General features: G+C 34.3%; 1 protein-coding gene and 1 long non-coding RNA gene across 4 annotated transcripts in view; one reads left to right on the plus strand and one right to left on the minus strand.

Moving 5' to 3' along the window:
• LOC145678863 (homeotic protein ultrabithorax-like) overlaps nt 1-12710 on the minus strand; it is a 755760-nt gene that overhangs the window by 600470 nt on the left and 142580 nt on the right. The gene's annotated exons all lie outside the window — the stretch shown is intronic.
• The window catches only part of LOC145678870 (uncharacterized), a 197924-nt gene that overhangs the window by 72957 nt on the left and 112257 nt on the right, over nt 1-12710 (plus strand). For both annotated transcript variants that reach the window (XR_014130466.1, XR_014130465.1), the window contains exon 3: nt 10566-10776. This is a non-coding gene — a long non-coding RNA (uncharacterized LOC145678870). The remainder of the gene's footprint in view (nt 1-10565; nt 10777-12710) is intronic.

Here is a 12710-nt window from a genome sequence, read left to right on the forward strand (position 1 = left end):
ACGGAAGGCGTGCAGTGATTAACATACGAGGTCCAAGGAGTGGCACTCTCACGTGTATCCGTCTTCTCCTTGAAGCTATCCATCTTCATCTTCGTTCCTTTAGTTTTGTTCTCCATTTTCTTCTCTCTTCTTCTTCAGGCATACATCTTCGTCTCGGAGGACAAATGGAAGACACCAGGAGATATATTTGCAAGAAGAGGGGTTCCGTGCGCAAGCAGAAAGACGTTCGCAAGAAACTCAGCTTCTTAGAAGCAAAGGAATTTACTCTTATAAATGCAGTACAAGAAATGCATTCAGCCATCTCTCTCTTCCTACATATATACATAACACTTAAAAAAACAATACATTGTGTGCAAAACCTGAGTAGTCAGAAAACTACGAAAATCTGGATAATAATAATATTAATTTGAAGGTCCAAGTTTTGATTGAGGAGTCAAAAATTTTATATAATTTGTTATATACTGTATAAGTTTGTCCCAGATATCCATAATTAAACTTCTACCGAAATCCAGACGTAATTAAATCACTTTCTCGCAACCTTGAACTGAATTTTCAATTTATATTGTTAAGATTATAAACTCTTCTGAAAATTTCTACCTAATCTTTTTTTACATTAATTTTCCCCGAACCTCCCGTTTGCAAAAACCGCTCGTAAATGAAGTTTTACAAACACAAAGCCTGCTTTATAGGCCTAATCCCTGCGAAATTAAAATTCCGCTAATTTTACAGTAATTATATGTTATCTTCAAATAGATAAAATATAATCCAAATGTGGAACAAGAACGCACTATACAATATTATTTTACATGAGGTAAGGTTATCACGAGTCACCTGGTACCTTTTCGTTTGCAACCATTAAGAAACGCGAAAATAAATGCCGATTTTCTAACTGACTGGAAATTAAAAGCAGATAAGTGAGTCATGATAACGGTATCTCATGTAAAATAATATTGTCTAGCGCGCTCTTGTTCCACTTTTCGATTATCTTTTATGTATTTGAAGATACCACATAATTACTGTAAAATTAGCGGTATTTTAATTTTGCCGTGATGGGTCCTCTTAAATCGCTTTATCGCACCCGAAAATAGTTGATCAATCAATTTTCCGTGAAATCAACAGGAATTTCTCAGTCAAGAATATTTTGAGGAATCATGTTGGGTGTATGTTCCCTGCAAATTTGGAAATTAGAACTCTTGTATTTTCACTGACTGCAACCAGATGGCGTCTAAATATTTTTTTTTCTTTTTTAATGAATAGATCCACTCTTATTCTTTTCTCAAGAGCTGTGATTGTTAAGTATCTACGATTTCCGAACTATATTCTGCAAAGTAACTATTTACGTGATTAAGAAAAAAGAAACTGGCGTAAGTGTATAACAAGATCTCACATCAGATTTTCCTACATATCGAATTTTTCCTCTGGATAGTCTTCCATGACTCAAATTGTTTGAGAACCGATTTGAATTTGTAGGTAGGAAGAGTGAGTGCAGCATACTAATAAATGCTAGTTAGGGGAACTGTTTCTTTTCCTAGATCTTAGACAAATGCAGTGTACGTGGGTTTTCTCGGGGTTCTCCTGTTTCCCCCTACTTCCTTCTTTCCACAATGTCACTCATTTCTCACCATCACCCTATTTTTTAGCCTAGCCGGCATAACTGTGAGACGTAAAACTGAAAAATTTCATTTCATTTTCCTCGTTCCAGTACCACTGACTATAACCTAGATATTAGATGCATCTAAGTGCGATTTAGCTAAATGTAATTAGCTTTTGGATCCAAATTTAGTACTATATATTTGGTTTAAAAGTAACTGTTTTCCTTCTTGTATGTTTCATGTAAACGAACTTTTTCTATGCAAAGTCAGCGTGGTAATGAGGGTATAGAACACACTCCGCTGTTCCACGTTATTGCAAACCTGCAAGGGTATCACCATCTTGTTCCAATGATTACCAGTATCCTGTTCGCGGAACAGGTGTGCCAGGTCTATGTGACAATAGTTCTAGGACACCACCAAAAAATAACCAAAAAGCAAAAACTTTGTCGAAGATTCGTATTTTTTTTAAAATACAACTTTCATTGCGCGGATCTTGTATAATTATACAAAATGGAAAATCATTTTGGAAAAGCGTTTAATTAGACCTGACAGTGAAATCAGTGAAATGGAAAAAGGAAAATTGAACTTCATTTCAAAGAAAAACATAAAAAATATTTAAAAAAAAAATAGAAATCAAGGGCCGAAAACCAGCAAAAATGGTGGCTAGGTACTCAACAACATCTAAAGATAAAACTTTTGTGTGAAGTGAATTAAAGAACAGGAAACAGTAAAAGAATTTTATTGTAAATTGTAGGCGAAAAGTTGAACTTTCGCTTTTGTAAATTCGCAAAACTTTGTGAACAAGAAGAGAAGCGAGGCACCTTCGTAGAATATTTGCCAATTTCGTTGAAAAATTTTTGAAGTGTTAAAAAAAATAAGGAAAGGAAAAAAAGTTAGAATATAGAGGTAAACTTGGACAGAAGTGTAGGTAGAAATAGTTCTAACGCCAGAAGAGTGAAAAATGTATGAACGGAAATGACGTCATACGAAGATGAAGTCAAGGCGATGAGTTCAAACTATATTTTTTTTTTAAAGTGAAAAGAAAATCTCAAAAGATGAAAAAAAAAGTCGAAAGAAAAGAAAAGAAGAGAGAAAGTTGTTGGGCTTAGGTTTCTATTTATCTTGCTTTTTTTAAGAAAAAATAAACGAAAAAAGCTACGGAAAGGATTCGTTGATATAGTAACGTCGTAAGTATCAACGTTGCAAAGTCCGTGGCTTCTTCAAGCCGTCGAGATTTACAGTAAAGTTTTCCCCCCAGACAGGATGCACTTTGGTAAGGAGTTTTCTCTGGGGAGGATAAGAAGTGGGGGAAAGGGTGGAGCTTTTTGATGTGGAGGCTACTTACTTTGTACTTTTTTTTTTTTTTTTTACTTAAAGCGTTTTTGGCATCCAGTTGAGAACGAAGCTTTAAAAAAAAGCTGAGAAGTCTTGCGACGCTGGGTTTAGAGGGGAGGGGGATTAAAAACGACGAAAGAATTGTTGAAATCCTTCCTCAGCTTAGAAAAGTAAGCATACTAGTGAAGAAAAAATAGCAACATTCGTTTTTCACCAAATAAAAGAAGTTTAAAATAAATATAACTAACTCTTTGACCAAAAGTTTGTTTTTTGAAGAAGAGCGGAGGTAGTTCATTATTTTCTTTTAAGAAAGTTGTTTTTGTATCGAATTTTGTTGTTTCCTCAGAAGTGGTCAAACTCTTGCACAGTGTGTTCTTTTTGCAACTATTTATTTGAGAGAACAGAGGGACACATTCATTCCAATAGGAACCAATTTCGGAGAAAGAAGTCACAACAAAATGGCGGATTTTCGCCTAGTGTTTGGCGATTTTGTATTTTTTTTCTTTTACGCAAACTTTCTGGAGTTGGTTGTAGAGTGCTTATGTGCAATCTGATTCGCTGAAGAGTTGAAGTCGAAACAACCTACAACCACCAGACGACTTAAACTTCTAAGTTCCCAATCATCCATTCTAATACTTGATTAGAGTCAAGCTATTTTGTTTCATCAAAGTCTTGTGAAATAACCCCCTCAGTCCTTGAAGTAACGTATAAGCTTCGAACGAATTAACAAATATATATGAGGGACTTACAGGAGATTTTCTTAAGTAAAGGGTGCTGCCTTTTTCCAGAGTTCCACTAGGGACAAAGAAAAAAAAAAGATACTTGTTTCCCGTTAGACTTACTCACAAAACTCCGCCTCTTTCTTTCTCCTCCTGCGCGATCTAATGAGATTAAAGATGCTTTACCTCCCCCGTTTGGTCTGCTAAACCTCACCCCTTTTTGCTACCCCTGAACATCATCTATCCCCCTCTTAAACTTACTTCAGTATCTCCATAAAAACTCCTCTAACATCGAATTCAATCCCATATACTTCAAATCATGCTGACGGCATCAAACACTATATATAGTCACCTCCCTTCTTCCCGCGCTGCAGAACACACAGAACAGTTCTGTTACCTCCAACAGGAATATACAGAGATAAATGGTTTGACCCTTCCTAATTTAGTCCAATATGGAGGATATGTATATACGCACCGGCTGCAGAAAATTTATAACGGGGGATTTCAGCAGCAATTATGACGTCATTACTGCAGGTAATTAAGATCATCAAGATTAACGGTCGCAATTTTCGCTCTAATCCTTTGATTAATCAGCAATCAAAATTTTTCACCGTAAAAAAAAAAAAAATCCTTATTGGATGTACACGAAGCTGAAATATGATACCAAATCAACATGGACAAGAGAATTAATGATACGGCATATCACTGGTCGAGAGAGATAGCTGTGCATCCACACGCACAACCAAAGCCCACAAAAACATAACATTGTAATATGTACTGTACAGTTTATATGTATTGAAAAAAAAAAACCGAAAAGCTTACGACTTCTTTTGAAATTGATTTATTCGTTGCGTGTTACAATACATAAAGCTATTTGAATCATTAATATTATCAGGGAAAACCACGGGGACTCAATAATATGGCTTTGGACTTTAAATCGAGTCATGAGTTCGATTCTTGAGCCAAACATGAATGTTGGTATTATCAGGGCCTGATTAAAGAGGGACTTAGGGGGGGGGTTGTAGCCCCAGGTTTACATGTGGACCGGTGCCTCTACTCTGATCAAAATCTCAACTGATTGTCTACCTATAAAAACAAGCATACAAGATACAATCATATTTACAAGATTTAAATATGACCAAAAATATGAAACATATTCCCGTAACTTTCCTACTGTGCTTTCACAGGAATGTATTAGGCGAAGTCAGCAGGGGCCACATATCTTTTTATAGCCCTGGGCCTCCAGAAGGGTTAAGAGTCTTCATCCCAGCGAAATTAAAATACCGCTAATTTTACAGTAATTATGTGATATCTTCAAATAGATAAAAGATAATCGAAATGTGGAACAAGAGCGCCCTAAACAATATTATTTTGCGTGAGGTGCCGTTATCACAAGTCATCTAGTGGCTTTCCATTTTCAGCTGTTTAGAAACGCGAAAATAAATGCCGATTTTTAAAATGGCTCGAAATCGAAAGCAGATAAGTGAGTCGTGATAACGGTATCTCATGTAAAATAATATTGTCTAGGGCGCTCTTGTTCCACATTTCGATTATCTTTTATCTATTTGAAGATACCACATAATTACTGTAAAATTAGCGGTATTTTAATTTCGCCGGGATGAAGACTCTTAATCCGGTTCTGTGTATTATAATGTAAGCTTTATTAAATTACCGTGACTTACTGTTAGAGATGGAAGACCTAAAAAAAAACTGCATCTTTTTTTTTAAGAAAAAAAGGAAAAGAGAAATAAACGAAGTTTTATTCCTGGGCTTTTTGCCTCCAAAATTTTGGGACTTTTTAAGTATTTCAAATTTAATGAAAAAATAACGGCACATTCCACCTTTTTCCATTATAAAGAGAAAAAACGTTTAATGACCGGATTCTCAAGGGGAAAAAAATCGACTTTAATTTTGCAAATTGATTAGGATTTGGATTAGAAATTAGATTTCTGGGCTTTTGGCATCTATGGCCATGTTAACACATCACACATACAACGGATGACGTAACTCAGCCATCACATTGCCCTGGAATTGGACAGAAAGAAAGGAACGAGGAAGGAAGAATGTGGTCTGAAACTATTATGTCAGGTACTATCCCGGTATTTGCCTGGTGTGAATGAGGAAAACCCAGGAGAAAACCTAACTCAAAATGGCTCGTCTGGAAAAGTTCTTACATCTTTTTAACCCAGTGTCCTCACTAGGAATCGAACCCGGGACTGCTCGCACCAAAGAATTCCAATAGAACCGAGGACAAGATGTAATCGAAAATCTATATCAAAACAAATATAGGTTTGTATCTGCTTTTCGGGAAATGATAATATTTTTGTGTTTGCTAGTTTGAATGTAGACAACCCGTACAACAAACATGACAAGATGTATACCTTTCAGGAACTTAATACGGTGGTTAGGCAACCCACATGATCCCTGTGTTATTTAGGGTTTCGTAACTTACATTTGCTAGCCACCAATGAAATGACAGTTCGAAAACCAAAAAATATAGTCAGCCTCAAATTGAACATAGAACTCATAAGTAGTGAACGTTGTAAGGCACTTTCCCACCACAGGAAATTCGAGGTGACACTTGAATAGGAAAATCGTTAAAAAAAAATTTAAAAAGCGAAAATTTCCATTTCTTTCAAAAGCCAGTTTGCTATGGACAGATCCCATTTTTTTAATGTATCTTTCCGGTAAGTGTCAAATATACGTTACGATAATATCGTTATAAAATACTTGTTAAAGAATGTTATGAAACATGATGTCTATATAGCATTAGGCTATCATACTTTGTAAGAAATTACGAAATAGAATGGAATGAAATTTCTAGTTTTGATGTGATGTGATGTCAATTTTAGCTTAGCGTCTCTTTGAGTAAGGAGGCTATATGATACGTGGATCTACAACTTAAGAGGGTATCCGAACCACATGAGCTCGAGCTGGGAATCAAACCTGGGTCTTCCACTCCATAATTTCTAGTTTTAAATAACATGGAGATGAATGATTACTGCAAATAAATAGTCATGAAATAATTGGTGGGAGGAAATGGAGTAAACCCGAGTAAACGAATCATTCAACACAAACTCTACTTGGCCGAAGATCGAACTAAGATCATCTAGCGCCAGAAGTAAGTGTTTTACTACTAAGTCACCATGTTTCCCCTCTAATAATTGTGAATAAACAATATATTTCTTAGAATTGTCGAGTTCTCATACCGTGTATGATAAACTATCTCCAGTAATAAATGAACAAATTTTGATAATGATAATTGTGTAATAGCCAGTGTAATAGTGATAACTGAACCGAAACAACCTGAATCCCTTCGTTTGATTCTTGATCCTGTCGTATATATTTACTAGTTATTATATGAACGAAACACCTTATTTTTCACACGCACAAATTCGATTGAATTTCGACAAGTGAAAACGATTGACTGGACTGTGATTCATACCCGGTCTCTAATTTACCTTGTCGGTGTGGTAGACTAATTAAAAAATATATTTTCCAGTTCGTTCTCTGATTAACAACATAGTTTTACCATTTCGGTCATGTCACGCACTCAAACCTTATGAACTGATCCACAACTCCTTTGGGATAAAGCATTGATTACATTCATGAATACATATGACCAAAATGAAGAAAATATTGAGGGATGGCTCAGCTACAGTAAATAAAAATACGTTAATTGTTAGAAGTAAGAATGATTGGTAGAAGTAAGAATATTTGGGTGCTGAAGGGGTCTAAACCAGGGGAGCACTCAAGGGGTTCACCGGACTCTGACCCCCAAAACTTCCTAACATACATTTGTACCCTTTTTCAATAAAACTATACTTTGTTTAACAAGGAAATGATTGATGTAGCATGAACATTTGATTTCTCACTTTATCTGTACTCTTTTTCTTATAAAAACGATCTAGTTTTATAATTTGTTTCTGAAAATATATATAGGTGGAAATATTTTAGAATTACTTATGGGGTACAAAATAATACCCGTGCAATACTACATACACATAGTGGCTTGTAGTATTGGAACCCCAGCGAACAAAATTTCTGGGTACGCACCTGGCCTAAGCATCCAGATTCCGGCACTTGTACCTATGATGGTTGATAGATGCTTAATGTTCCGTTTTGAGTGATTATATGTGTTATGCAACTGCAATACTGGTAGTATTGTCTTTGACACCTGAATAGTATTTGACGTAACATCGTTTTCAACAAAATAATTGAGTGATCAAGAAAGCGTGTTAGTCAGTGTTGTAATGATATATGAACTAGTACGGCAACTATGACACCTCATTTGATTCACAGTCCAGTCGTACATTTTCATTTAGAATTTCTGAGAAAGATGAGACAATTTAAACAATTATTTTCAAAACAGAAGAATAGATCGAAAAGTACATAAAGCACGGACGAATCACTCAAAAATATCCAATAATCAAAAGTTTTTTTGTGAAAATACAGTAAATATATATTTTTCGTTTATTTCAAATGATTATCCGAACAATTACTGTCTTATTAAGACCTAGTAAATAGTTAGCTTTCCCGTGTCTTGGATTGGAATAGAGTGACTGGCCATCGTGAATGAATTTCCTGCGTTCCATTAGATGAATATTGTGATAGTACCTATAATCATGTACCTATAACCAATACCCTTTGAAACTCTTTACGTAAAATGTTTCATTGTTGTTTAAAGCATAGTACAATTAGTTATTCACAGACTGATTCGATTAATCGAATAATTGTCCCAACAATGGTTTAATAGTCTCTAAATAATTTAAATGATTTTATTTTCCGTATAATTTATTCAGTTACTTGCTTATTTAAAAGCTTATGAGCTTATTCGAAAACTAATTCCCTTATCTGAATAACTATCCACACTATGACTGTTTTATTTCCTTAATTTTCCAACAAACAATTATCTTATTCTAATATTAGTGTTTATCAAACAAATTTAATGTGTAACTTGATTCGCTTATTTCATAACGATCATGTTCATCTAAATAATGACTGTAAATTTCTCGTTGAGCCAGATTTTAACTTAACAGCAATAATGTGACAACAAATTTGTCACTAATTTCTTGTACTTTTGTTGATGAAACTTTTATCAATTCAGTTCTGTACTTTGTCCTAGCACACTGGCAATCAGCTTTGCATTTTGAGTTCTGTTTGTATATGTGACATTAAATTTCATTATATTAAGAAATTATGTTTTGATGGGCTTTGGTTTTAAGTAGAAGTACTTACATTATCATAGTAAAAGTATTTACTTACCTTAAAGAAAGACGTCCATCATCTTCTTAGGTATAGGGAACAATTATTATCAATCTTCAATTTATTCTGTAGGATTACGGTTTGAAAGCATTACTTACCTGTAAAATAAAAGTAGAAAATTAGAATTTCGAATTTCACAACGTTTAAACAATACACTTATGCCATGTTAAGAATATTTCAGTAAAGTTAGAGGCAACTCCTTGGAAACATCTGTCATAATTATATTTTAACAATAAAGAACACAGTAAATTTGCCTAATGTAGTAATATAAATCAATATTAGTGGTGCATGCAAAGGAGGGGATTACCAGGTTTTAGTTCCCTCTACTAAATAATACTGTATATTATACAGTAAAATAAATACGTTAAGGCATGAATACGGAGATGGTGCGTATCCAAAAGAGATGTGAACTTGGATACTCGAGACCCTCTTGCTCTAAATAAAATATTATCCTTATATTATCGATAATTGAAGATGATTTTTTAAAACAATAAAAATATTAATTAAATCACTATTTGACATTGTGAAAGCATATATTAAACTGATTGTGAGCAACGTAACACACTCTTACGAGAAGGCAGTCTAAAAGTGTAGCGTTTCGTTACTAACGTTTATCAGAAACGAGAATACCTACATCAAAATACAATGTAAAAATACGTACAACACATCTCCTATCTCTACGAGATGTATTGTTGTGTCTGATGAGGAGACCTCTATGCTACCGAAACGTTACACTATTAAACTTTTTTTTTAAATTTTAATAAATAGTTAATAAAATATACAATGTGGCCCAAAAGTAGGTATACAGTCCCGTACTGATCAACATATTGCTTTCTAGATCATTTCTTATTGTTATCCATCAGGTAGACTTAGTTTCTTTATTATTTGTTCTTAATGTCTTTTTACTTATATCTTAAGCTGGGAATAGCCGAAGCAAATAAACTTATAAACTAGAATGTTATACTTTATCAATGCAGGGGTGTATTCCTAATTTGGTCCACCCTGTATACATATCTGTGTTCAGATATTATTGGTTCCTAATAAAAATGTATTATGATTAATGCTCAGATATTATCGATGCCTAATTATATATATTATTCATGTTGAGACAATATTGGTGCCTAATACAAGATATATTATCAATATCCAGGCATTTTAAGTCCTAATGAAAACATAAAAATGTGCGTAGGCCTATATTATTAGCCTAAGAAAAGGTTAATGTTTATATTATTGGTACCTTGTAAAAATATATGAATGTCCAAATACTATTGATACCTATTAATATTCTGGCATTATTGGTGACTAATAAAAGACTTTAATTTTTAGACGTTATTGGTGCTTAATAAAATATTTTTTTAAAATACTGGTACGTATTATTAGTGCCTAGTAAAAATGTATTAAGTTCAAACGTATTAATATTTAGACAGGTTTTGTTGGTTTGGTGCTTGATATTTATACTTTCAGATATTATCAGTGTCTAATAAAAGGATTGTTTTTACAAATAATTTTAAAAATACTATTTACAAATGTTTTACAAATAACTATTTTTAATAGTATTTTTACAAAATAATGTTTTACAAATAACTATCTTAAGGTAGGCCTATATATTTTCGTAGAATAGTGACTAAATGAGATTATTATAAATTCTTTCAAGGATTTCTCACTGGCAGAGAACTAGGCCTAAATAACCAATGGGCGACGAAGGAAGCTGAAAAAAGAAAAAACAAAAAGGAAACCAGCACGTACACGATTCGCTTCATCGTATTTTTGGCAAGTTAAACCTGCACCCAAGGTTGTGTATCGAAAGAATCTGAAAAGAGACGACAGCTGGAGAAGATAGCATGACGCACAAATCGAACTGGGAGGTATGTAAAAAAGTGTAATAAATTTACATGTTGAAGAAAAAAAGAAGAAACACTATTTCTGGATAAGTAAATCACAACACTGTAGGGTATAAATAAACGGTTAGAAAGCTTTACATATACAAAGTAAAACAAGTACGCTTTGATTGATTCGTTGACGATAATTTACAGCAAAATTATTTATGAGCAAAACATTAAGTGCAATTGGTTAACTGATGTTTTACACTGGATTGGTTCCTTGTTTACATCTAAGATAGCCACGGTTTACATAGTTAATTACAAGCCGTCTTGATTCAGCAAGTTCAATCTCAAAATAGGTATAGTTGCATACAGAAGTTAAAGCTTTTTTTAACCATATTTAAGAGTAGACCTTAATGTAACATTTACATGGTTTAGTTCGATGGCATGCAGCCCGGTTAGACTTGGTACGTTTTTGAAATGAAATCTTTGTTTTACATCCCATGATTATGTCGGTTAGGCTAAAGGAAATGGTGATGATGAGAAATGAAGAAAGTGGGAGAACCCCGAGGAAACCAACGCACACGGTGTTTGTCCACCACAAAATTCACTTGGCGCGAGCTAGAATGAAACCAGGGACCCCATACACTAGAGGTGAACACTCTACCACTGAGCCACCGCGGCCCTCTTTGTATGTTTCTTGATTTCAACCTTCTTTCTTTATATGAAAAGCTTGACGAACTCAGAGCGATTGTTCCATCGTAGAAAGACTTAAACTAAAACCGGATAAACTCATTAACTCCCAGTAACACTGTCATTAATTAACACCCAGGTTATGAAAGACAAACCTACCATTTACGTAAGCTCAGTCTAAACTGCCTCAAACTTGAACCAGTGAATTCCAAGACAGATAGTGTGGTTCAGTATTCCAGCTCTCTTTAAGAGGCCTAATCACGACGAAATTAAAATACCGCTAATTTTACAGTAATTATGTGATATCTTCAAATAGACAAAGAGGTAAGCGAAAAGTGGAACAAGAGCGCCCTACACAATATTATTTTACATGAGACATCGTTATCATGACTCATCGTTATCTGCTTTCGATTTCCAGCCATTTAGAAAATCGGCATTTATTTTCGCGTTTATAAATGGCTGCAAACTCAAAGCTACAAGGTGACTACAACTCAGAAGTCCACGAAAGGTGTGGTATAACAACATTTAAACCACAGTTATTATTGGACCATATTGTGTAATTGATTGCTTATCTTTAAACGTTGGTGTGCTTCACTATGTTCGTTTAGAGCTTTTGTTTATAAACCACCTAACTCTAAAACGGTATTTGAGATCTACGGCTTAGATGAACTAGTGGATTCCACGAGACTCGAGAAATGTCTCGTCTCGTATTGATTGTCACCTTGAAACCAAGATTAGAATTGCCATATTTTTGTCTCGTCTCTAATTTTGAAATTGTTCCTCCTGTCTCACTTTCGAGACAAAACGAAAAAGGGTATAGCTGGATAAGGCGTTAAAAATATCACAGCAATCGAATTGCTGCGACATGAGGTACCTCATACCCAAATATACGGTAACTTTGGCCAGAAAATCAACTTACAATTACTTCGAATTTCGACGTTATTGTTGAAAATTCGAAAATCAAAAAGTTTGAAGGGCGAAATACATTCTTTCTTGTTTTCGGTAAGGCCGTAACAAAGTACATTCATATTTTGTTTCATACTGGTAACTTAAGTCGTTTCTGAGGTATGAACACTTTTTGATTTTCGAATTTTGAACAATAACTTCGAAATTCGACTGAATTTGAAGTTGATTTTTTTTGGCCAAAGTTATCTTTGGGTATAAGGTACCTTTGGTGTAAATATCATAGCAATCCGTGTAAGGGTACTTTTCTGCCTTGTCCGGCTATACCTTTTCACTGTACATTAATAATCCGTCGACCTTAGTTTGCAGGACATAATCACAGA

Source organism: Thermobia domestica, chromosome 2, assembly GCF_964235325.1.
Source record: "Thermobia domestica chromosome 2, izTheDome1.hap1.1, whole genome shotgun sequence".
Taxonomy (NCBI): domain Eukaryota; kingdom Metazoa; phylum Arthropoda; class Insecta; order Zygentoma; family Lepismatidae; genus Thermobia; species Thermobia domestica.